The following is a 27382-nucleotide window of genomic DNA, read 5'->3' on the forward strand; positions in this document are numbered from 1 at the left end:
ACCCGATTCGTGATCAGAAGATCAAACTACGCCTACGAGAGTATTTAAAACGTTTAAATTTACAAAATTTTCATCACTTGACAAATTCGCTCAGCTGGAATCGAACTCTGACATGACTGACTGGCGTGAGCGGTAAAAGCCACGCTCGATCTACCTGATGTCAATTTCCCGACGTTAATCATCTTCGTCACTCAACTATATTTCCTTCATGTTTTCTCGTATTTCTTTCATCTGTATCTTCTTACAGAGTTGTCAGCTGAAGGTTATTTCCTGATTATTTGTGTATTTCTTGACAGTTTTACGCCATGCTTTACCATAATTATGCATGTAGCCATGTCTGTTATTACAGATTATATAATAAGCTTTGAGCATACAGCATTTCCCTGAAAGACATTCCTCAGAGGTTTAGCGACCCTGAAATGCTTTCCTCCATTTTGCTTTATTTCTTCCATACTTTTTTACTTCTATTATGCTTTATGTTCCTTTCACTGGGTAATCTTCCCTGGACGATATTTTGTCCTATTCAGGTATTTCTTCCACGTTTTATAATGAGGCTTGCTTATCTTTGTGGACTTTTCCTCCATTGAAAATTTGTTTCCATTAATTACATTCCTTAAAGAGTTGTCTCTCCTGAAACAATTCTTATGTATTTTCTAGTATTTCTTTCATCTCTTACTTATCCTCTCCTTACAGAGTAGTCACCCCTGGAGGTTATTTCCTGATTATTGATGTATTTCTTTACAGTCTTACGCCATGTTTTAATATAATTATGCATGTAACCACGTATTTTATTACAGATGTATATAATAGAGCTTTGAAATACAACATTTCCTTATTTTTTTCAACAGAGTTGTTTCCCGTGAAAGACATCAGCTACAGGGTTAGTGCAGTTGAAATTCTTTTCTCCATTTTTCTATATCCTGCTATGGTTTTCTTTTCTCTTCTTTTATGTTTTATGTTATTTTTACAGGGTAGTCTTACTTAAACGATGTTTTGTACTATTCATATATTTCTTTACCGTTTTATAATGAGGTATCAACGGTTTAATCTTAGAGCATATAAAGGATTAGAGGTTAAACCCGTGGATTATTGCAATCCTAGACTTGTCATTTCAGTCACAGTAATTAATGCACAATTATATGGTGAACAAGAAATGAGAGTATCAGCCTTCAAAGACGCCTGCTTTCCTGTAGGCATATATAAATCGTCACATATCCAGTGCCGAATTGATTACTTCAGTTTATTATAGACATTAATACATAGTTACATGCCTAATTAGTACCTATAGTACCAGCTTTGAGTCACGTCTTCACGTCCTCTGGGCATATTTATTTAAGAAAAAAATGTTTGTGTCAAGGTAGTCTAACGGTAGTTTCACATCAAATTTTTAGTTTATATTGTAGGACGAAGGCAAAGCCTGAAATCTAAAATTTGTAAATTTGTAAAAAGAAAAACGCGACATGTGGCATGCAGGATTGATAGATTTCTTCATTTAATTATAGAAATTAATTCACAATTACACGCGTAATTAGTACCTATAATACCAGCCTTGAGTCACTCCTGTCAGCATATGTGAAGTTTGTTGAAGTTAAAATTTTTTCACAAAATCGATCTCTGTCTCTTAAGTGTCATTCGTGACGTACACTGTAAGTCGCAATCTTTCATGGACGCGTCCAATATATGTAGCATCTGTTATAAACGCTAACACTGTAAGTAGCAAAATGCACTTGGACGCGTCCAGTAGTCACTAGCCAGTTAATGTTAGGTCTACTGTTGGTAGCAAATTGAGATCTACGTGTCACTTGTAAGTAGCAAATGCACTTAGACTGTCCATTACTTGGCGCCCAGTAGTAGATACTCTGGTAGTTCATGGGTGTGGACGCGTTCATCACCTCGGAGTACCAGAGTAACCACTGGCTGGAAGCGTCCATCACTATGGGCTACCAGAGTAGTCACTTGATGGACGCGTCCAAGTGGATTTACTTCCTGTGTGATCGCGTCTTGTAGCAAACCCTGACGGACGCATCCAAACTACTGGCCAATAGCGAAAGTATGTCGGACGCGTCCATCAAGTGGCTACTTGCACAATATGAGTAGCAAATGAGATGGACACGTCCATTAGGTGGATACAGGAGCCATCATCATGGATGCATCATCATGGACACTTGTGTATACTGGTAGCCAGAATTCCGATTCCATTTGCTACATATACTGGACTAGGTGTCTACTTAGGTTTACAAGTCCACAAAAAGCTGTGTTTAAATCGTAAATTAAGTCGTAATTAAAGGTCAAAGGTCAACGTCCAATATAGGTTTGTGACCTACGTGCGTAACCCCGCCAAACCCTCTAAGAACGCGGGTAAACGCCGAGTGTCACTTTTTCAGATTTTCCCAAAAGGGTTACCCCTTTGAGAAAATTACACATATTTTTTTTCTTGAATTAGTGTATTCAGCGTGTTCGAGCTCATGGCTCCCGTCAAAAAGGTCGAAAAGCTATAAGTTTTCGATTTATTTACGAAAAACCATTTCCACTATACACATACATGTGTGAATATTTATGCACGTTAGCGATATTTCTGCATGTAAGTGTTAATGTATGCTTGCGAGTACGTGTCCGCATCAGATGCGTATACATGTGTGTATATGTGAAAACGGTGAATATGCACGGGTGTATGTGTCCATATCAGATGCGTATACATGTATGTCTGTGTGATAACCGTGACTATGCACGGGTGTATGTGTCCATATTAGATGCGTATACATGTGTGTATGTGTGATAACGGTGAATATACACGGGTGTATGTGTCCATATCAGGTGCGTATACATGTGTGTATGTGTGATAACGGTGAATATGCACAGGTGTATGTGTCCGTATCAGATGCGTATACATGTGTGGAAATGTGATAACGGTGAATATGCACGGGTGTATGTGTCCGTATTAGATGCGTATACATGTGTGTATGTGTGATAACGGTGAATATGCACGGCTGTATGTGTCCATATCAGGTGCGTACACATGTGTGTATGTGTGATAACGGTGAATATGCACGGGTGTATGTGTCCATATTAGATGCGTATACATGTGTGTATGTGTGATAGCGGTGAATATGCACGGGTGTATGTGTCCATATTTGATGCGTATACATGTGTGTATGTGTGATAACGGTGAATATGCACGGGTGTATGTGTCCATATCAGGTGCGTATACATGTGTGTATGTGTGATAACGGTGAATATGCACGGGTGTAAGTGTCCGTATTAGATGCGTATACATGTGTGTATATGTGATAACGGTGAATATTTACCAATGTATGTGTACGTATAAGTATGTTGGTGTTTATATATGTGAGTACATATACATGTATATAGTACTGTTGTTAAGGCAAACGACCTCCCGGTGTTTGAGGGCACTTTTTCTCCCAGAAGCAGTCGTCTGGCAGAGTCGGTGCTGGCTATGAAATACAGTGTAGTCTTTGGGTTATCCGCCGGTGTCCGATTTATGCAAATCGGATTGATAGTTTAAACGCAATCGCTGCAAAAGTTTTGTGCAAATTCCGAACTCACCAAGGGCCGCCACATGTTAAGGTATAGGACGAGCCCGTTTTGCTATCGACCGAACCGTCAAACTCTAAATTCCGTTGTGCATCGAATTCTATATCGATTTATGTCGGCTTGTTTTTAAACAAGTGAACTAAGACCTGGCTTCACTGAAAAAAAATGTGAGAAAATTCTCTTCTCTTCGTTTTGCGGCGTCATTAATCGACTATGTCGCATTGGAACGGTCGTTCCAATTAGCAAATATTTTAGGGATGGGTAAACTTATATTTCATATTGCTCAACGCTTCGTGTATTGATGGATATTCAAGACTCCTCACGTACTTGGTGTGCTCTACAAATAATAAAACCTCGACTGTCTTGAAATGTTTTGTTGAGGCAACTCTATCATATGGTGTGCCGTCAAGGGTGAGGTCTGACTACTGTGGAGAAAATTTCGAAGTGGCGTTGTTCATGGTCAGAGGGGCTGAGCGAGGTAGGGGGAATCACAGCGGAATCACTTCACAATCAGCGAATTGAGAGGTTGTGGAGGGATGTTAACAATAAAGTTATCCACCCATTATATCTTACATTTTACAAGGTGGAAGATGACGGCGATTTAGATATCGAAAATTCATTACACCTGTGCGCGTCACAGATTGTGTTCACTTCAGAGATAAATTTATTTATTTGATTGGTGTTTTACGCCATACTCAAGAATATTTCACTTATACGACGGCGGCCAGCATTATGGTGGGTGGAAACCGGGCACAGTCCGGGGGAAACCCACGACCATCCGCAGGTTGCTGCCAGACCTTCCCACTTACGGCCGGAGAGGAAGCCAGCATGAGCTGGACTTGAACTTCGGATATAAACCACCCGATTAAAAACGTTTACAAATGGATGGAACAAGCACAAATTTCCACCCACAACAAGTCCCCTGAGCAATTGTGGCTGCAGGGCATGTTAGATACTGCGGCTGCAGGAATGGTGGAGGAAGACACTGTCAGAACACTGGAACAGGCTCTACAGAGATATCACCTAACTGTCCACCAATTTCCAAGTATCACCCACGAGGAGGACAGGAATTCTCCAGCATCTGTGTCCATTGGACGGCATGGTTTGGAGATAACTCCTGAACAGAAGATCACCGTGCAAACCATTATAAATGGCATAGCTAATCTTTCACTGGTGGAGCAGTTTTTACGTTGAAAAGACGAACTGTCCCTCTTACTGAACGTGTAATATTATAGTTTTCGACGGTGATTTCTGTCGTTTTTCTACAAAACTACTGTCTGCAGCTATATGAAATTTGACAGCATCATTTTTGTGGATTTTTTCTTTAATGGTTTTTAGGTCATTTAATTGGGCGGCCATATTGTATTTTGAGCAAAATCTTTAAGCATCTTCTTTTCAAGAACCAATGAACGGATCCTTCTAATGTTTTGATATGCATGCATAACAATACTGAGGGCATAAAGTTTGAAGAAAATATTAAAATGCACTGAAAACGTTAGAATCTTTCCATTATGGAAGATATAACTTTATAAAAAGTTTGGAATTTTTACATAACTCCGGTGCATATGAGTCGATAATTACGTTTTTTATCTATGGTTTTGACTTTAAGAGATGATGCAAAATAATAATAATACTAATAATTTTACGGTTTTTGGTAAGTTTTGAAAGTTATGTAATTCCGGTTGTTTTATATTCGAAAAATATAATATAGTTGGACCAAATTTTAGTCCAATGCGCTTTCAATATTGATGGGACGGTTTTGAGATGTAATGAATAGTTTTTCTCGCTAGAAATGAGAAGAGAAATAACCTTTTAATTAATCAAAATGTCTGATTTCTCTTGAGAAAGAATTAATTCAGTTTTTCGCGTTGCTTCCCAGCGTTCACTTAATATTGCAAGCTCTAAGGCCGTGATGGTTACAGTGAATTTGTTGTAACTCTTGCTAGTAACTATTTTCGTAATACCTAAGTTAGTTCCCTTTTTCAGGACTTACCTCCCTTGACGGTATATGTCGGGCCGATTCCACAAAGCCACTTCTGACTTAAGTCGAAGTCTGAAATACGATTTTAGGGCTTATCTTTTGGTCTCTAGAAATTAAAATTTTGACCATTATTAGCGGACAACTGTGTCAAAATTCAACATTCAATGTCAAAATACTAAGCACTGTGACGTTGTTTTAAATTTTGACTTAACTTTTTAACTCGGAAATAGCTTTGGCCCCTGTGCTTTAACCATACCATATAGGACTATGGAAAATATTGCCGTTTATCTTGCCTAATTCTCAGCTGATCTTTGCTGCACTTCCAAATGCTAATAGCATTGGGCACCTGGGGAGGGGAGGATAATCAAAGAAAATGGAAGTAATCTATGCATTTACGGTACCACGCTTATCACTGGGCGGAAGAAATATAATTTCACCAACACAACCAAATGCCATAAAGCAGAATATACAAAGCTTTTTGTCTTAACATACCAAAAAATGTTGCAAAAACAACTGTTTAATACATTGTTATGTTCTGAAATTATAACGTCAATTCGGCGATACTGTGAATAATACTTTTTTGGCAACATGTAATGTCAACTAATGTACAACCGATCTTAAATGGATTTCATAATACCACTCTGCCAGTTTTTCCAAACAAGTTTCACTATATTAAAATTCATTTAATTATACGAGAAAGGTTCTATGTCGGTTGATACATATTGCCACAAAAATACTATATTATCTACAGTGAGTTTAAGAATTTTATCTTTATTTCCAAATCAGATTCATGACGATTCAAATTCACTGTTGATAAGTTATTTTATGTGATCATGCGTGTAAGAAATAATTCAAAAGAAAATTATAGTTGCAGTAGTTATTTTATTTATTCATGCAGCATTTACCAAGCATAACGTTGTACTGCACAGGGTTTTTTTGCGAACAAAAGCGCCTTTCTCAAACACTTTATGATAATTTTATTTTAATCACATTTGTTTAAATCTCAACACTTCCACCCCTTTGTTTTTATCACGTAAGGATGTCATAAATAAATGCTGCTTCCATTCAGTTTTCATTATAAGTAAGAATTTGTGTGATGCCATTCGCTGTCAGAGGAATGATATGGTTATCTGCTAACAGGAATGAATTTAATGACTGCCTCTAACTTTTGTCATCGATTATCATTCATGTTGATAAGCAGCAAACGTCGTAAACGTCTAAAGTTTACTAAGACACAATCTCTGTAGCCCATAAATCCCACATTAAAATGTAAATATTCTACTTATTCAACTGTGTGAATAATAATAATGACAATAATAATAATAATAAAGTGTCATTCTTGAGTTTGTACTGATTTAATTATTAGGTGACCAATTATTCTGGTGTATTTGGCAACGCTTAGCAACGAATCTGCTATCGGATTGCACCCATCTTTTGAGATATTGTCAACTTTTTTCTGTTACGTAATTTCAATACCCTTTTACTCGAGAGCTACGAAGTTACAAATCTGAGACTTCCATCGAGTCGTAGCCCCAGACTGGGTATTACCATATATCTGCAGGAGGCAGATATGCCACGGGTAGGCCGGCCGCCTGTCACTCAACCCGAGAAATGAACAACTCTCCCTCCTCTCCAATGCCACCAACGGACAATTTTGAATGTTTGTACGTAAACCAGCCCTGTTCACAATGCATCATGGTAAATCCCAACAATCCCGATGGCATTCCCCCATTACCCCGTGCTATTAGGAATATAATACAAGTCCAAAGCCATGGCCAAATATACCAAGAGTGTCTATCAACACATTTACCTTGGGTCATTACCAGCCAAAATCTCTACACATCGATATATTGAAAATTCATGTCCTTGCAAAGAAAATTAAGTTAGAGCACTTCTTCTAATTCATAATGTTAAACTGCATGAGTACAGTTTTGACAAGAACTCATTGCCTCGAGTAATGTAATGTACTGTTGCTACACTTGTCCAAATCCAGGTCCACACAGAATGGCGGAAGATAGAATATCCTTGAACTCTTCGTGGTTTGTTAAGTGTAGAGAAAGTTTTAGTGTTAAGGCGCAAGTCGAGGCTTCCGGATAACTCTGCTCAGTTGTGAAGGAGATGTCAAGATCCTTCTCAAAACCACCTGGTACAATTCTGGAAAATCCAGTCACAAATTGGAGAATGTCACCGACAGTGACCTGGCACTTCCCATTTACAAGGATTGAATGAATATCTTAGCAAAAGTATACAGACACAAAATTATCAAATTCTTGCAGGCATTCACAAATGATGGCATTGCTTAGTGTAAACAACATTCGTGATGGGATACATGTTCCTGTTTTTGACAAAATGTGCATAAATGACACTCAACATGATTACGTGTCAGTGTCTCCTCATTGTTTATCTTCAAGTTTAATCTGCATGAAAACGTTAAACTTTTTAGAAAGGTCACCATTGTGCACACAATGACGGTGATTGTCACGAATTGGCGAGTAAGCGGACAATGGTACCTTCTGCTTCCATGAGAAAAAATGTCTGTTCGGTGTCTGTTGTTGCTGCCTAGCCTCACATACTGATTAATGTGAAACAAGCTGGATACTTCCTCAGACGTAAGATCGTTTTTCTGGTAAGATCCAAGGGGCAGTCTCTTCATCAGTTCTGTATAAACACAATCAGTGAATGCGTTTGCGTGGAAATTGTGGTCGTTTTTTGTTGGTCAAGTACTGCACTATGTATTCCTAATCATTTTTTTGACCATTTTGTCTTCAGACATGCCCTGAACTGGAGCAGCGTAATTTGCTGAATACACTGGAGTGTAAACGAATTTCTGGATGTTTGATCTTCACCTTTTAGTCAAGTTGACTAAAGGCGAGTGAGTGGGCAGTATCTGACCGACCACAAATATCACTATTTAGTGTCTTATCATATGCCCACTCACAATGTAAACAGCTCAATTAATTATGCAATGCAATCAAAACAGCCAATAACATCCCTAGTTTTGGGTAAGATGTCTTGATGGAGTTTGAAAATGAAAAACCCAAAAATCAAAAGAAATTGGCGAGGTGGAAACAAAAGGGTTACTGTGTTTTTAGACTGAGTTTATAACTTTGAAGACATGGAACACAATGATCAGCTGCCAGAAGAAAAATCCTTCATTCCGTTAGACATACCTGGTTCTTGTCGTGATAGAGAATGTAGCTGGCCCTCTTCCATTCCAAGCCAGAAATCATCTAACATAGATTTGGTCCTGTACACAGTTGAAATTCTGAAGCACCAGATCTTCAACAATACTCTTACGGGTTTCCGTACAGAGATGGCGACGTACATTCTGAGACTCCAAAAACTCGATAATATGTTCAGACTGAAATGTTTCAGCCCCGTTTATCTGAAAACATTGTAAATATATTTTAAATAATCAGCAAATGCTTGACTAAAATATTGAGATTAATAAGATGATTTCATTAATGATAAAGTACTATTCATTTTATGCAATCTGAGCGTGAAAACATAAATACCGCATTACTCTAATGTGTTCCAGATCTTTCATGATAAAATGTTATTCATTGTATGCAGTCTTTGCAAGAAAACAATAGCACAGAACTCTAATATCTTCAAGATCTTTCTGTATATATGTATTAGGACTAGATTCTCTTTGAATTGACAAATAACGTGAAGAAAGGTTTAAACTTCATATCAAGAGGTTTTAAATTATTTTCTGTCGATCAAATCAAAAAGGCTCTTTTGGGAAGTATTTTTACATAGTGAAAAAACTTCGCCAAAGACGCTCATCTGTGACTGTCATATAAAAGTCAGGGCCCCAATGTTAAATGTGTATTTGGAACCACCACTCCTAATCTCCGCGCGCTGACTCTCCTCGCCTAAAGTACTCGCATCGACTTTTAAACTACCCCTACTTTTAATCTTCAAAACGTTAACCTTGTCGTTTTACGCCTCTATCCACTTTAAACCCAGTGTCTCGATGCCCCCATCTGGGCGGCCCCTGGACTCTCGCCCAATACAATAAATAGATCACTTTGTTTATGTTTTCCATACCCATATGTTTCAATTCACTCATCTGGTATTCATGGGTAATTAATACACTGTCCTTAACACATGTGAATGTGTGATAGCAAACATGTTAAAGGCCAGACAGTCCTGTTAAACATACCAAACACTACCAAGCTGCACGTGTTAATCTTCGCTGTCTCCTTCTGGGTCTATGATCTCCTGCCTATTTAAATCCTCCATTACGTCTTCGTATGTACTAAATAAAATTTAGATTATCTTGCACATTTTCATAAAACGGCGTACGGATTTTTGTCCCTAAATATGTACTATCTGTGTTATAGCTCCAGGTACAAGGTAGCGCCTTATGGAGAATGTCCGTACGAAGGTTTATGAAATTGGCCCACGTACGTATAAATATGTGGAAGGGGAAAATGTCAAGGAAAGAACAACTACACAATACATGCTGACTCTTGCATTCTGAGGTACACCGACCTCGTTACCAGTACTACATATAGCTATACATACATACATACAGCCATACATATAACTTGAATTAAATTGCAATTTTTACCTTTCAGAAACATGCAAGTAAAGCAAAAAGTATACCGTTGACAGAGGCATTACTTATGGATAACAACTCCTGGATTTATTGTGTTGGTGACGTTTCGATGTAGGTTCTTACATCGTTATCAAACCATATGAACATACATTTTTTTTGTTTAAATACTGGTTTTAGGGTCACTTTCCTGGCGGATATCGTGGCCCATCAAATCAGTGTTATATTTATTTTTTTTTAACACATGAATATTTTGGTTACATAGTAGCAGTATACGAGTCAATTAGTGGGATTAAACCTCTTTGTGGTAGCATGTGTATAGCTTATTGTATAGGTTCAAATGCTGCCATGGTCATTTAACAGAAAGGGGATAAATAGTAAGCTATTTACAGAGATTAACGTTATCTTTAAATTAGAAATACATAGATCTACATTAAAGAATTAAAATGAGTTGCCTATACAAAAATTTACACAGAGAGAAAACAACAGTAGTGCTTTTATTTATTGGTTAACAGTTTTGTTCTCTTGCTTCCTCGTCTGTGACGTGGAGTTCACAAACTCCCGCCACTTATATGAACATACAGAGATACAAAACAACATATATACAGTAAAAGAGTGAGTGGTGTCAAAAAACAGGCAACAATGTAACATAGATAATAACTTCAGGGTTAATGGCTTCAGGGTTTAAGGCGGTCACTGTCTAATCTGATGAGGTCAATGTAGGCGCTCGGTAGGTGTTACCCGCTGTCTCGGTTAAGCTATGGATTGTGTCGTCGGATCATGATGGCTTCCAGCAGTTTCCTTCTTTTATAGTCTGACTGGTTGTTTTGTAGGGTGTGAACTTCCATTGGAGTTGGTGTTCTGGATGGGCTCTGATGTGGTCACTGAGAGCTGATTTTCTATCTAATTTTTCTACTGAGGCCTTGTGCTCTGCAATTCTGATATTGAGTGGTCTACCGGTTTCTCCAATGTATTGCTGTTGACAATCACAAATAATGCAGTACACAGATCCTTTGGGTTCTTCCCTATGGGTTGGCTGTTTCTTTCCAGTGGCTTTGAGTAGGGTTTAAGGTTAGAGGCGGAGGTAAACGTTGTTTGTATGTTCAGTTTGTCATACAGGAGTCTTCTTATCTGGTAGCTTGGAGTGCCTATATACGGAATAGTTATATATATATATATTGGGGTGGCCCAACTGATCAGTTACGACGTCATCGACCTATTTACCAATATCCCTAGAGAAGAATCCCTAGACATCATACGACAGAAGATGAACAGCGGACAACACCCTCTCAACACAGCCATGAAACCTCACAGCATAATCAGCCTTCTGGACTCGTGTATGCATTCCACCTATTTCACGTAGGGGGATGACATATATGAACAACTCCACGGTTTACCGATGGGATCCCCCCTATCACCACTTATCTCCGAAATATATATGACAGAATTTGAGAACAAAGCCTTCTGATGCCTCTGTCAATCTATACCATCCCAATTCCTAAATGCCTCTGAAAGAAGCAATAAGTATACCGGTATACAGCCTGTTACATAACACAAGCTAACTGTAGAACAGACTTCACCAAAAATACGCCATGGCTGAAATCTATACCTATGCACCCTGGTTACCATGTATGCCTGCCACTAAATAACATTTTTACTGAAACTTTTCGTTTATACTCTTTCATATTTCACTGTTTTTTAATTCATATTTGCTAACTTATGAAGTCACATGTAGCTGAGAGGTTACTATATACAATGTGTTTTTACCTATCGACTAGAAATAGTATGAGACGCAGTTTGGAGTTTACCACAAACAAGTAAATTGCATGTCACGTTGCCTTCTAGCAGCTTAACATCCGTCACTTGCATTTGTGGCCATTGAATTTTGTACATATAAAATATTTCCAAGGGCTTATGTACAATGTCAAGTCGGTTCGGCCTTAAAGCACAACAAGGTTACACGTGTGTAGAAATAATATATCTGAAATACATGTAGTTTGTAAGATATCTGAACAATATCATCTGTGGGCCAAAATGCATGTCCTGTTACAATGGTTTGTGATGATGTATGCTACATTGTGTTCACATGTCCATGCAAATAGCTACTGTGATCAAATGAGTTTGCGGACACCAAATTCTTGTTATTTCTGGAATCGTCTCTTGATAGTAGTACCATTAGGAATACGGATTTTCAAATCAAATCTAGCCTCAGGCTCTGCTGGGATACACGCACAGCACAACTGAAAAACACAAATAATGTACAAAGAAAGTGTTTTTTTTTTAAACTTGATTCTTCTGATATATGAACCATTAATATCACAAAGATGAAATATAGCAGTGCAAAACAGCGAATATAATGCAGCTAAAAGAATGCGCAAATAAAAAAAAAAGTTGAATGTCTGAATTACGTAGCATAAGCACCTCTCCATTTGAAACTGTTGAGAAGGATGTCAAAGAAACAGCCGTGTTGAAGAGGAGCACACTCTTGTCTGCAATAACGAATAGATTCCCTTTCTGTTGAGATCACTGGTGTCTTATGTATGGCATTATGATGAAGAATTGCGTGTTTAACACACCTGATAACCTGGCCATTTCCATCGGAGTCACACATTATGTATGACTCTAAAATTATTACCATTTACATCATGTTCGAGTTATTGAACTACTGTAATACAAAAAATATATTCACAACACATTAATCTTACTTCATACGTTTATACACGCGGAAGGTGATGTCATTTACAGGTCAAACTGTTCATTGGAAGTTGGTTTGTGAAGGCCACACGTAGCTAAAGTGTTTGTTTTATTTATAAATGATTTTAAGCCAGTAGTTGGACAGTATTCACCTGATCTCGTTGTCGATCCAACGCCAAACTTGGTCCGTATTCCTCGTTCTGTCTACACACATTCACTGTCAACTGGGTAAGATCTGGAGCACCTGTCACAGATGTTTCTGCCTTTGCTCTGCGTAACACACAACCTTCGACACTTGCATCCAAATTTGTCACAAATCAACGAATCACTTGTTGTTACAAACTAACACTGGTGGTGTCCAAGTGAAACAAAAAGGATTTCATGCAACATATGGTACATGGATGTATTTGAAAGTGTGCCTGCCTGAAAGTAGAACATGACAAATCTGATTTTGACACTGTGTTCAAATTATCCTGAGCAGTATGTTAACCAAGTAACAGAAAATAAGTCTCTTACAGTGGGTGAACTTGGCGATGGGTCCATCCACATCTCCAGATCACTGTCGTCAGAATCTTGAAGGAGCTAAAGGACGGTTACGTTTGACTGCAAAATAACGTGTACTCTCATTAGCACAAGGTTTTAAGACCAGACTGTACTTAAATCAGCGGGTAACAACGCCCTAATCTGAAGATATTGATTGACACGAACCAATACCTGTACCGGGCATAATAAACATTTAACTACATTATTTAGTCCTAACCGTTCTCGATCAATGGCGATCCTAGGCCGTATTCTCATATGTACTGTACATAGGGAACAGTGCATTTTTTATGTGTGTGTATGTGTTTGTTTTATTTTCTATGTCCATAATATAAATGATATTGGATCTGAGATAGATCAATTATTGTTAATACATAAACAATTTCTGAAATACCAGTATGGGTTTTACATTACATTGGGGTAGGTGTTTAAAGCTTAAAAATGAAAGTATCAATACACGGCACATATTCAAGACCCGAAAACACCGATCAAAAGCTCATTAATCAGATTATTTCATATTTCCTAATTTCAGCGGCATTATTCGTTGTTTGTAGACCTATTTCATGGCGCGTAGAGATGGAAACAGTTCGAAAAGCGTGTCTTCAACAATTGTGAACAATTGTCAGTGTTGTCAGAAATACATCAATACACCAACATATTCTAAGGTTACTTACTTATGATTATTTTGTATATATATAGAGAGAGAGAGAGTAAAGTTTAGCATAAAGCTTGCATGAAAGTGGGGACGAGTGGGCGATGCCTCTACTTCATTTATAGAAAACTCATAAATCTACAGACCTAATTACTTCATCTGAGTCTGTAATATTCCGCGTGGCCAACAGAAATAGTTTCCCTTTCCGCAGGTGTTCTTCAATCTGGGGTACAATTTGATGAGGTGGGAGGATAACCAGCCGTCCGCATTTCTCAGCCCTCGCCAACCTGAACCCGATCCGCCTGATTTCCATTTGGTGGTTTCCATTTAAAGTTTTCGTTTACCATTAATTACTGCCGGATTCAGATCAAACTTAACAGGTAAGTAGAAAGTAGTAATTCTTCTAATGGTCCATTTGATTTACAGGTATCAGATAAGTACACGCAGAGTGCGGGGTGTTAGAATGTGGACATGTGTACACTGATATAAGCACTTGCTGAATGCGGGAAATGCGCAGAATATACAAAAAGTTAATTATTTTTAAGTCAATATCAAAACCAATCAATATCGCGTATGGCCACCTCTTGCTTCAATGCATGCCAAAACTCTCCGACGCATAGAAAAACTCAGTTGTCTGATGAGATGACATGGGATTCGTTGGCATTCATTTTGGAGAACGAACGCCAGTTCTTGTCGGTTGGCTGAAAGGGGTGTTGTCTTACTCGACGACGCATGATATCCCAAAGGTGTTCTGTGGGGGACATATCTGGGGAACGTGCAAGCCACGGCAAGACGTTGACGTCGTTGGCGTCCAGGAAGTTCTGCACAACTCGAGCAGTATGGGGTCTGGCGTTGTCATGCTGGTACAGGACACCACGTGGCTGCTGTTGAAAGAATGGCAGGACAAAAGGACGTAGAATTTCATCCACGTGACGTTGAGCTGTTACGTTCCCGTAGGTGATGACCAGTGGTGTCCGTTCCTCTCCACAAATCCCATCCCACACCATCGTGTTGCCGCCACAAAACGGTACCACCTCCTGAACGCATGATGCAGCCCTTCGTTCGCCTCTTCGACGGTAAACTCGCTGCCTGCCATCGGTTCGGAACAGGCTGAAGGGGCTTTCATCCGTGAAAACAACACGTTGCCAATCACGTCACCGCCAACGGCGTACAATTCGAGCCCATCGCAACATCTGGCGACGATGTTCGGCTGTCAACTGCCCTCTGAATGGTTTATAGGCCGAAATTCCGTGAGCCATGGGTCTCCTGGACACGGTCTGCCGACTGACCCGATGCCTAAGGCATTGATTGACGATGACGTCACTGTCAGGGAGTGGTTCCTCAGGTGTAAGGTGCGCAGGTTCCCGTCTTCTCTGGGCGTAGTTACCCTAGGCCTGCCTGTTCTTGGCCTGTCCGATGTCTGTCCTGTCTCTCTGTGACGTTGCATCAAGTTTGACACAATTACACGAGAGCAGCCGGAGGTCCTTGCAATGTGGGCATGCGTGGCTCCCATGGATACCATATCTAGGGCCCTCTCGCGTTGTTCTGGAGTCAATCGAGGCATTACCTTGGTGGTTTTTAGTCGGTATGCAAATACAGCACACTGCGTGTAACGTTTTTATGTACCTGTTACATGTGCAGTTGCGGCCATCCATGGGTCACGTGATTTTTCAACTTTCTTCTGAAAACAAATTCGTGTGGGCGTGCATGACACTTGTCGCACATGGGAACATGCTTCGTACAATGTTTTCCTACAATAATTTGGTATTAATTTGCTGAAAAGTCTGGTTAAATCTAACTCACGGAGTCGTAAAGTTTCTTTTGGCCGTCAGTTTATGTACATAATACCAATGTATGTATGTATGTATGTATGTATTCATGTATGCATGTATCTTTCTTTTTATATATGTAATCTGGGTTATTTTTTATAGGATTTTGGCACCTTGAAACGATTCAAACCCTACAAGAGTAGTCAGCAGCATTAGCCAGATAATCCATCTGTTTCCCACTAACACCACGAGGAGGTTCTGCTGAATGGTTAGTGATAGGAACCAATTACTGGGTTCCTGGGGCCAATTACCGTGCCCCAGCTCCTAATTAGAGGAGCAAAAAAAAGTCACAAAAAATGCGTCAAAATGCGTCCTCCAAGTCTGGTTTAGGGGTAAAATAAAGTTCAATCCACAAGAAAAAAATTAACCAAGACTTTCTATTTGGGCAGTCAAGATAGCCATGGCATTATCCAGGTCCTCAAATAAGCTGCCTTCAACGAGTGGTGCTGGTCGAGTGGGTCGTGCGGGTCTTGGGGGTCTTGGGGGTTGTTGACCAAGATCTACAGCAAATCGAACCCTTTTCTTCCTCCTGCCCTTTAACGCCGGTGTAGTGGGGACCCTTGGTGGAATTAATGGGGGGCTATCCCTGGGCCGACGTGATGGATCTGACAAGGCTGATAAGGCCATGCGCTCTGCTTCTGGCAAGGTCCACAGAGGCCTTGGAGGTACAGGCGGGGGTGGAATGTCCTCATCAAGAATAATCCTGAAGGGACCATCATCGATGTAATCTCTTTTGCGCGGTTTACACATACGGCAACCCATTTTGCACTGATAATACAGAATTCAGAGCTGTGTCGAGCTGGCTACATCAACTTCTCATTGCGCATCGACAACGCTGTAGGTGATTCAGTCTGCACAGAAATCAGAACCTCAATGTGCCGTTTTCCATAAACGCTTTCTAAACGATTTTCAAACGATTTCAAATGCAAGTTACTTAACGTGGATGGAGTTGTTTTCTGTGTACTTCACGTCTGAGCGTAATTCTGTCTATCCACACGGTGATAGTTTTTGGTGAATTTAGTCGCTAACCGTCTCCCGGCTGTATGGTGTGAGGCAGATGTGTCTAGGGCAGTCGAGCGGAGAAGATGATTGACGTCGGGAAATTGACATCAGGCAGGTAGCGCACACCAGTCGGTCATGTCAGAGTTAGACTGTGAGAACGGGCGTCAGCTCTGCAACAATGTATTCTTTCTCCCTGTTGTCCTCAGTTATCAGTCGAAGATCAAAGTCGACTAATCTCAATGCTAGTTTTCAGTACTTGGTCCATTGTAAATGATGCCCGGCAGTTTAGGGTTTAAAATCCAGAACACTCCTTTCCATTTTTTGCGCGTTTTTTTCATTATCATGAACTTTATAAACACCAGCCTACCAGTCTCGTAAGATTGCAGTATGTCAAAAGCTATAAAAGGAAGGGAAAAAAACAAACTTTGAAGTCTAAATAAGGAACATATGAAGCAGCTTTTGACGTTGATTGCTATTTTACCACTCACCTGATTTAGAGGCCATTTTGATTTTTTATGATACTCTAAAACAATCTTCTCCAAAACGGCTAAGCCTATCGAGCTAAACGTTTCATTTACAGTTTATAGGTGGATCGCCCTATCCAGATTGTAAAAAGCTTTTAGTTCGGTATGTAAATAACGCTAAAACTGACCAACAAACATGTCTCAAAAGTAAGTCATTTTTAAAAACAGCTTAAAATCATGAAAAGAAAACACACACACTACCTTGTGCCCCTTGATATCACGATTACAAATCTGCAAGAATTATTTTGTACTTGGTGTTGTTTTTATCTTATGACCAAAAAACCAGCAAAAATCCGACAAAACAGTCGTATGTAAATAACACGAGAGCTTCGTGCTAGAATGCATGAAACCATTGACTGCAGTTTACCGTGTGAACGGGTATTGCTCTGCAACAATGTATTCTTTCTCCCTGTTGTCCTCAGCTGTCAGCCGAAGGTCAAAGCCGCCTAATCTCTATGCTAGTCTTCAGTACTTGGCCCATTGTAAATGCTGCCCGGCAGTGTTGAGACTCAAATCCAGTACACTCCTTTCCATTTTTTTTGCGCTTTTTTCATAATCATGAACTTTATAAACACCAGGCTACCAGAAGTGGTAGAAGAATGTGGCGTGGGCCCCGGCGATGCCGTTGGATAACAGCTTTAATTATTATTATTCTCGGCGAAACTGTACCGAGTTTCTAGCAAAAACGGTCAGTCCAGTGTTTATGAAATTTTGCCATGTTTGTCTCTATGACATGAAGTCGTAACTTTTTCGGCAGATAGGGACATGTGACTTGGCTGCCATCTTGATCAAAACCTAAAATATCTAGAAGGGCTAAATGCGCTGAGATTTGAGCTGCAGTTGCACCAAGCCAAGGTACATTTAGAGTGTGATTGTGTACTTTCTCAGTTGAAAATTGTACAAACTCGCTATTGGGTGAAAATTTCATGTGACCAAAAAACTTGTTTTTTGCAAGATAATGTCCAGCAAATATTCATATCTGATGCAGATTTGGACGCTGATTCCGAATATGCAATTTTTGCAAATCCGAAAGTGACGCTAGAGATGCATCTTAAGGCCTTATATCATCCCAAGGAAAGCAGACAGCTTTTACATAGTTTGAAGACGATAAAACGCATTCTTTCACTTTTTTCCAGGTCAAGTGACAGAAAACTGTTACAGCTATAAAGCTGAAAATCGCTGTATATAAAGGACTATACATGTACAGTGTGCGTGATGAAAATCGTTAACCTGTGTCAAAAAAAAAAACATGACAAGCACGCTTTTAAAATGTCCAAACGCAGATTTACCACATTCGGCACATTTACATGCTATATAGTGTAATACACTGCAAATGACCGGCCAACTGCCTAAGTGATGAACGCTGTAGGGTCGCATTGAAAGTTTGAAAGCCGTGAATCTGGTTATGTCGTTTTTTCTTTTTTCCGACGAACAGTTTTTTTCGCGAATTGCCATTAAAGTGCGAAAAGGTGAAATTTCCCCCATGTTTGGAGGTCACGTGACACAAAGATGGCTGCGTGTAAATGGCTATATGTGTACTGTAAGCGTGCAGAAAATCGTTCAAGTGTCGTAATAAATGCGGGAGTTCCAGTGCTTGAAAAATTGTCCAAAGGCCGTTTTACTATATTTGGCACTTTGACGTCCCCATGTCATATGATGCATTTTGAATGCATTTATGACTAGGGTAAACGTACAAAAATTATAAGCATGGTACCTGACCTAGTTCAACATGTATGTACTTATTTCTTTCCAGCGACGTATAGTGTTGCCGTAAATTGCGATCAAATAGTGAAAAATTGCAATTTCCACCATACTGGATTTCTCCACCTTCCATGTTCATACTGGATATACAGTGTACTACAATACACTAATGACTACGAAGAATGTAGGCTTTCTGATTAAGTTGGTCATGTATCTATCCATGGACACCATTAGGGTAGCCGGAAATGACACCGTATATGCCGGCAATACAGGCTTGAACCTAGGCATCGCTGCATAGGCAATGATATTTAAGGGCCCACGCAGGTAATCCTGCGGAACATGTATTGAAATAGCTAGGGTTGTTATTATTCCACCAATTTTGTGAGCAGCAACAGCCTAGACTTGGAATGTTGCAGTAAAACTCCCCATTATCTGAAGTTGTGCCCTACGGAGCCTGATTTTTTCGTGTCATGTGGTTTGGCGGCCATATCGCATTTTATATGAAATATTTTAAACATCCTCTCAAAAACCACTGAACCGATTGTTTGGAAATTTGATATGCAGGTAGACCGTTGGTAGTTACAAGAAGTTTGTGAAAATCCTTGACTTCCGGTAAAAACTTTAAAAAGGAATGGTCTGATTGAGCTCAAATTGTCTGTGTGTGTGTCTGCGGCTTGGGACATGTTGTCTACCGAATTTAGTTAAATTCTGACTGTAAATAAAAACATCAGGAAATTTTCTTTTCCTCTCAGCTTGATACCTATCAGAAGGGCATACCAATCGGACAGACTATAGGAGAAGACAACAGATCCAGGTGGGCTGGGGAAGATCAGTTGTGGTGTGTTTGCTATACAGACTTGGGTGGGTTGTGGAAGGTGGGCTGTAGTGTGTTTATTATACAGACCTGGGTGGGCTGTGGAAGGTGATATATATTATGTTCATTTTACAGACCTGGGTGGGCTGTGGAGGTGGATTGCCGTGTGTTTATTGTACAGATCCAGGTGGGCCATGGAAGGTGGGTTGTAATGTGTTTATTGTACAGATCCAGGTGGGCTGTGGAAGGTCAGTTGTAGTTTGTATGCTATACAGACTTGGGTGGGTTGTGGAAGGTGGGTTGTAGTGTGTTTATTATACAGACCTGGGTGGGTTGTGGAAGGTGGGTTGTAGTGCGTTTATTATACAGACCTGGGTGGGCTGTGGAGGGTGGGTTGTAGTGTGTTTATTATACAGACCTGGGTGGGTTGTGGAAAGATGGTTGTAGTGTGTTTATTATACATACCTGGGTGGGCTGTGGTAGGTGGGCTATAGTGTGTTTACTATACAGACCTGAGTGGGCTGTGGAAGGGCAGTTGTACCATGTTTATTGTACAGACCTGGGTGGGCTGTGGAAGGTGGGTTGTAGTGTGTTTATTCTACAGACCTGGGTGGGCTGTGGTAGGTGGGTTATAGTGTGTTTACTATACAGACCTGAGTGGGCTGTGGAAGGGCAGTTGTAGCATGTTTATTATACAGACCTGGGTGGGCTGTGGAAGGTGGGTTGAAGTCTGTTTATTATACAGACTTGGGTGGGCCATGGAAGGTGCATGGTAGCGTGTTTATTATTCACACCTGGGTGGGTCATGGAAGGTGGGTTGTAGTGTGTTTACTATACAGACCTGAGTGGGCTGTGGAAGGGCAGTTGTAGCATGTTTATTATACAGACCTGGGTGGGTTGTGGAAAGATGGTTGTAGTGTGTTTATTATACATACCTGGGTGGGCTGTGGAAGGTGGGTTGAAATGTGTTTATTATACAGAGCTGGGTGGGCTGTGGAAGGGCAGTTGTAGCATGTTTATTGTACAGACCTGGGTGGGCTGTGGAAGGTGGGTTGTAGTGTGTTTATTCTACAGACCTGGGTGGGCTGTGGTAGGTGGGTTATAGTGTGTTTACTATACAGACCTGAGTGGGCTGTGGAAGGGCAGTTGTAGCATGTTTATTATACAGACCTGGGTGGGCTGTGGAAGGTGGGTTGAAATCTGTTTATTATACAGACTTGGGTGGGCTGTGGAAGGGCAGTTGTAGCATGTTTATTGTACAGACCTGGGTGGGCTGTGGAAGGTGGGTTGTAGTGTGTTTATTCTACAGACCTGGGTGGGCTGTGGTAGGTGGGTTATAGTGTGTTTACTATACAGACCTGAGTGGGCTGTGGAAGGGCAGTTGTAGCATGTTTATTATACAGACCTGGGTGGGCTGTGGAAGGTGGGTTGAAGTCTGTTTATTATACAGACTTGGGTGGGCCATGGAAGGTGCATGGTAGCGTGTTTATTATTCACACCTGGGTGGGTCATGGAAGGTGGGTTGTAGTGTGTTTACTATACAGACCTGAGTGGGCTGTGGAAGGGCAGTTGTGGCATGTTTATTATACACACCTGAGTGGGTTGTGGAAAGATGGTTGTAGTGTGTTTATTATACAGACCTGGGTGGGCTGTGGAAGGTGGGTTGTAGTGTGTTTATTATACAGAGCTGGGTGGGCTGTGGAAGGGCAGTTGTAGCATGTTTATTGTACAGACCTGGGTGGGCTGTGGAAGGTGGGTTGTAGTGTGTTTATTCTACAGACCTGGGTGGGCTGTGGTAGGTGTGTTGAAATGTGTTTATTATACAGACCTGGGTGGGCTGTGGAAGGTGGGTTGTAGTGTGTTTATTCTACAGACCTAGGTGGGCTGTGGTAGGTGGGTTATAGTGTGTTTACTATACAGACCTGAGTGGGCTGTGGAAGGGCAGTTGTAGCATGTTTATTATACAGACCTGGGTGGGCTGTGGAAGGTGGGTTGAAGTCTGTTTATTATACAGACTTGGGTGGGCCATGGAAGGTGCGTTGTAGCGTGTTTATTATTCACACCTGGGTGGGTCATGGAAGGTGGGTTGTAGTGTGTTTACTATACAGACCTGAGTGGGCTGTGGAAGGTCAGTTGTAGCATGTTTATTATACAGACCTGGGTGGGTTGTGGAAAGATGGTTGTAGTGTGTTTATTATACAGACCTGGGTGGGCTGTGGAAGGTGGGTTGAATTGTGTTTATTATACAGACCTGGGTGGGCTGTGGAAGGGCAGTTATAGCATGTTTATTGTACAGACCTGGGTGGGCTGTGGAAGGTGGGTTGTAGTGTGTTTATTCTACAGACCTGGGTGGGCTGTGGTAGGTGGGTTATAGTGTGTTTACTATACAGACCTGAGTGGGCTGTGGAAGGGCAGTTGTAGCATGTTTATTATACAGACCTGGGTGGGTTGTGGAAAGATGGTTGTAGTGTGTTTATTATACTGTGTTTACTATACAGACCTGAGTGGGCTGTGGAAGGGCAGTTGTAGCATGTTTATTGTACAGACCTGGGTGGGCTGTGGTAGGTGGGTTGAAATGTGTTTACTATACAGACCTGAGTGGGCTGTGGAAGGGCAGTTGTAGCATGTTTATTATACAGACCTGGGTGGGTTGTGGAAAGATGGTTGTAGTGTGTTTATTATACATACCTGGGTGGGCTGTGGAAGGTGGGTTGAAATGTGTTTATTATACAGACCTGGGTGGGCCATGGAAGGTGGGTTGTAGTGTGTTTATTGTACAGATCCAAGTGGGCTGTCGAAGGGCAGTTGTAGCTTGTTTATTATACAGACTTGGGTGGGCTGTGGAAGGTCAGTTGTAGTGTGTTTATTATACAGACTTGGGTGGGCCGTGGAAGGTGGGTTGTAGTGTGTTTATTATACAGACTTGGGTGGGCTGTGGAGGGTGAGTTGTAGTCTGTTTATTATACAGACTTGGGTGGAATGTGGAAGGTGGCTTGTAGTGTGTTTATTATACAGACTTGGGTGGGCTGTGGAGGGTGGGTTGAAGTGTGTTTATTATACAGACCCAGGTGGGCTGTGGAAGGGGAGTTGTAGCTTGTTTATTATACAGACTTGGGTGGGTTGTGGAAGGTGGGTCGTAGTGTGTTTATTATACAGACCCAGGTGGGCTGTGGAAGGTGGGTTGAAATGTGTTTATTATACAGACCTGGGTGGGCCATGGAAGGTGGGTTGTAGTGTGTTTATTGTACAGACCTGGGTGGGCTGTCGAAGGGCAGTTGTAGCTTGTTTATTATACAGACTTGGGTGGGTTGTGGAAGGTGGGTCGTAGTGTGTTTATTATACAGATCCAGGTGGGCTGTGGAAGGTGGGTTGCAGTGTGTTTAATATACAGACCCGGGTGGGCTGTGGAGGGTGGGTTGTAGTGTGTTTATTATAGCGACCTGGGTGGCCTGTGAAAGGGCAGTTCTATCATGTTTATCATACAGACTTGGGTGGGCCGTGGAAGGTGGGTTGTAGTGTGTTTATTATACAGACTTGGGTGGGCTGTGGAGGGTGAGTTGTAGTCTGTTTATTATACAGACTTGGGTGGAATGTGGAAGGTGGCTTGTAGTGTGTTTATTATACAGACTTGGGTGGGCTGTGGAGGGTGGGTTGTAGTGTGTTTATTATACAGACTTGGGTGGGCTGTGGAGGGTGGGTTGAAGTGTGTTTATTATACAGACCCAGGTGGGCTGTGGAAGGTGGGTTGTAGTGTGTTTATTATACAGACTTGGGTGGGCTGTGGAGGGTGAGTTGTAGTGTGTTTATTATACAGACTTGGGTGGAATGTGGAAGGTGGGTTGTAGTGTGTTTATTATACAGATTTGGGTGGGCTGTGGAAGGTGGGTTGTAGTGTGTTTATTATACAGACTTGGGTGGGCTGTGGAAGGTGGGTTGTAGTGTGTTTATTATACAGACTTGGGTGGGCTGTGGAGGGTGAGTTGTAGTGTGTTTATTATACAGACTTGGGGGGAATGTGGAAGGTGGCTTGTAGTGTGTTCATTCTACAGACCTGGGTGGGCTGTGGTAGGTGGGTTATAGTGTGTTTACTATACAGACATGAGTGGGCTGTAGAAGGGCAATTGTAGCATATTTATTATACAGACCTGGGTGGGCTGTGGAAGGTGGGTTGAAGTCTGTTTATTATACAGACTTGGGTGGGCCATGGAAGGTGCGTTGTAGCGTGTTTATTATTCACACCTGGGTGGGTCATGGAAGGTGGGTTGTAGTGTGTTTACTATACAGAACTGAGTGGGCTGTGGAAGGGCAGTTGTAGCATGTTTATTATACAGACCTGGGTGGGTTGTGGAAAGATGGTTGTGGTGTGTTTATTATACATACCTGGGTGGGCTGTGGAAGGTGGGTTGAAATGTGTTTATTATACAGACCTGGGTGGGCTGTGGAAGGGCAGTTGTAGCATGTTTATTGTACAGACCTGGGTGGGCTGTGGAAGGTGGGTTGTAGTGTGTTTATTCTACAGACCTGGGTAAGCTGTGGTAGGTGGGTTGTAGTGTGTTTATTATACAGACTTGGGTGGGCTGTGGAGGGTGAGTTGTAGTCTGTTTGTTATACAGACTTGGGTGGAATGTGGAAGGTGGCTTGTAGTGTGTTTATTATACAGACCTGGGTGGGCTGTGGAAGGTGGGTTGTAGTGTGTTTATTATACAGACTTGGGTGGGCTGTGGAGGGTGGGTTGAAGTGTGTTTATTATACAGACCCAGGTGGGCTGTGGAAGGTGGGTTGTAGTGTGTTTATTATACAGACTGGGGGGGCTGTGGAGGGTGAGTTGTAGTGTGTTTATTATACAGACTTGGGTGGAATGTGGAAGGTGGGTTGTAGTGTGTTTATTATACAGACTTGGGTGGGCTGTGGAAGGTGGGTTGTAGTGTGTTTATTATACAGACTTGGGTGGGCCGTGGAAGGTGGGTTGTATTGTGTTTATTATACAGACTTGGGTGGGCTGTGGAGGGTGAGTTGTAGTGTGTTTATTATACAGACTTGGGTGGAATGTGGAAGATGGCTTGTAGTGTGTTTATTAAACAGACTTGGGTGGGCTGTGGAAGGTGGGTTGTAGTGTGTTTATTGTACAGACTTGGGTGGGCTGTGGAAGGTGAGTTGTAGTGTGTTTATTATACAGATCCAGGTGGGCTGTGGAAGGGCAGTTGTAGCATGTTTATTATACAGATCCAGGTGGGTTGTGGAAGGTGGGTTGTAGTGTGTTTATTATACATAACTGGGTTGGCTGTGGAGGGTGGGTTGTAGTGTGTTATTGCACAGACCCAGGTGGGCTGTGAAGGGTGGGTTGTAGTGTGTTTATTATACAGACTTGGGTGGGTTGTGGAAAGTGAGTTGTAGTGTGTTTATTGTACAGACCTGGGTGGGCTGTGGAAGGGCAGTTGTTGCGTGCTAATTATACAGACCCAGGTGGGCTGTGGAAGGGCAGTTGTAGTGTGTTTATTATACAGACCTGGGTGGGATGTGGAAGGTGGGTTGTAGTGTGTTTATTATACAGACCTGAGTGGGATGTGGAAGTTGGGTTGTAGTGTGTTTATTATACAGACCTGGGTGGGCTGTGGAGGGTGGGTTGTAGCGTGTTTATTAAACAGACCCAGGTGGGCTGTGGAAGGTCAGTTGTAGTGTGTTTATTATACAGACCTGGGTGGGATGTGGAAGTTGGGTTGTGGTGTGTTTATTATACAGACCTGGGTGGGCTGTGGAGGGTGGGTTGTAGTGTGTTTATTATACAGAACTGGGTGGGATGTGGAAGGTGGGTTGTAGTGTGTTTATTATACAGACCTGGATGGGCTGTGGAAGGTGGGTTGTAGTGTGTTTATTATACAGACCTGGGTGGGATGTGGAAGGTGGGTTGTAGTGTGTTTATTATACAGATCCAGGTGGGCTGTGGAGGGTGAGTTGTAGCATGTTTATTATACAGATCCAGGTGGGTTGTGGAAGGTGGGTTGTAGTGTGTTTATTATACAGATCCAGGTGGGTTGTGGAAGGTGGGCTGTAGTGTGTTTATTATACATAACTGGGTTGGCTGTGGAGGGTGGGTTGTAGTGTGTTTATTATACATACCTGGGTGGGATGTGGCAGGTGGGTTGTAGTGTGTTTATTATACAGATCCAGGTGGGCTGTGGAGGGTGAGTTGTAGCATGTTTATTATACAGATCCAGGTGGGTTGTGGAAGGTGGGTTGTAGTGTGTTTATTATACATAACTGGGTTGGCTGTGGAGGGTGGGTTGTAGTGTGTTCATTGCACAGACCCAGGTGGGCTGTGAAGGGTGGGTTGAAATGTGTTTATTATATATAACTGAGTGGGCTGTGAAGGGTGGGTTGTAGTGTGTTTATTATACAGACCTGGGTGGGATGTGGAAGGTGGGTTGTAGTGTGTTTATTATACAGACCTGGGTGGGCTGTGGAAGGTGGGTTGTAGTGTGTTTACTATACAGACCTGAGTGGGCTGTGGAAGGGCAGTTGTAGCATGTTTATTATACAGACCTGGGTGGGTTGTGGAAAGATGGTTGTAGTGTGTTTATTATACATACCTGGGTGGGATGTGGAAGGTGGGTTGTAGTGTGTTTTTTATACAGACCTGGGTGGGATGTGGAAGGTGGGTTGTAGTGTGTTTATTATACAGATCCAGGTGGGCTGTGGAGGGTGAGTTGTAGCATGTTTATTATACAGATCCAGGTGGGTTGTGGAAGGTGGGTTGTATTGTGTTTATTATACATAACTGGGTTGGCTGTGGAGGGTGGGTTGTAGTGTGTTCATTGCACAGACCCAGGTGGGCTGTGAAGGGTGGGTTGAAGTGTGTTTATTATATATAACTGAGTGGGCTGTGGAGGGTGGGTTGTAGTGTGTTTATTATACAGACTTGGGTGGGTTGTGGAAAGTGAGTTGTAGTGTGTTTATTGTACAGACCTGGGTGGGCTGTGGAAGGGCAGTTGTCGCGTGCTAAATATACAGACCCAGGTGGGCTGTGGAAGGGCAGTTGTAGTGTGTTTATTATACAGGCCTGAGTGGGCTGTGGAGGGTGGGTTGTAGTGTGTTTATTATACAGACCTGGGTGGGATGTGGAAGGTGGGTTGTAGTGTGTTTATTATACAGACCTGGGTGGGCTGTGGAGGGTGGGTTGTAGTGTGTTTATTATACATACCTGGGTGGGCTGTGGAAGGTGGGTTGTAGTGTGTTTATTATACAGACCTGGGTGGGCTGTGGAGGGTGGGTTGTAGTGTGTTTATTATACATACCTGGGTGGGCTGTGGAAGGTGGGTTGTAGTGTGTTTATTATACAGACCTGGGTGGGATGTGGAGGGTGGGTTGAAGTGTGTTTATTATATATAACTGAGTGGGCTGTGGAGGGTGGGTTGTAGTGTGTTTATTATACAGACTTGGGTGGGTTGTGGAAAGTGAGTTGTAGTGTGTTTATTGTACAGACCTGGGTGGGCTGTGGAAGGGCAGTTGTCGCGTGCTAAATATACAGACCC

This window comes from Liolophura sinensis, chromosome 3 (genome assembly GCF_032854445.1).
Source record: "Liolophura sinensis isolate JHLJ2023 chromosome 3, CUHK_Ljap_v2, whole genome shotgun sequence".
Lineage (NCBI taxonomy): Eukaryota > Metazoa > Mollusca > Polyplacophora > Chitonida > Chitonidae > Liolophura > Liolophura sinensis.